A 454-nucleotide genomic window follows, 5' to 3' on the forward strand; every position below is an offset into this window, starting at 1 on the left:
CACTTAACTGAACTGAACAGGAATCAGGTCAGTTTAACTTACTAGGACCTCTCCCTTTCTCTTTTTGGGTTGGTCCACTTGTTAGACCAAATTAAAGCAATTGAGTCATACTTCTTCCCTTTTTTCCCAAGTCAGACCATAAATTAGACCAGACCATAAATATAAAGGAAAGTTGAACTAATCTTATTAGAAGGAATCCCAACTTTGTAGTATAAATCAACCTAGCCGTGCAGGAAAACAAATTTGGTAGTAGAATGAGTAAGCAGCAGTGGGTTGGGCAGACTTGAAAGTACTTAGTACAACTGATACATCAGTACATCTATACCCTGTGACAGCACCTTACATATCCTCAGTAGATCAAATCATATCTTTAAGCAGGATATATATTAGTTAAGCAATGTAACTCATTGTTATTAGTCATAATCTGTATCTCTGATGCAAACAGTGTTTCCTT

The 454-nt window shown here is 36.3% G+C and overlaps 1 protein-coding gene across 1 annotated transcript in view; it reads left to right on the forward strand.

Moving 5' to 3' along the window:
• The window catches only part of LOC119588623 (flocculation protein FLO11-like), a 9,860-nt gene that overhangs the window by 2,121 nt on the left and 7,285 nt on the right, over positions 1-454 (forward strand).

Source organism: Penaeus monodon, chromosome 24 (assembly GCF_015228065.2).
Source record: "Penaeus monodon isolate SGIC_2016 chromosome 24, NSTDA_Pmon_1, whole genome shotgun sequence".
In the NCBI taxonomy this organism is placed as follows: domain Eukaryota; kingdom Metazoa; phylum Arthropoda; class Malacostraca; order Decapoda; family Penaeidae; genus Penaeus; species Penaeus monodon.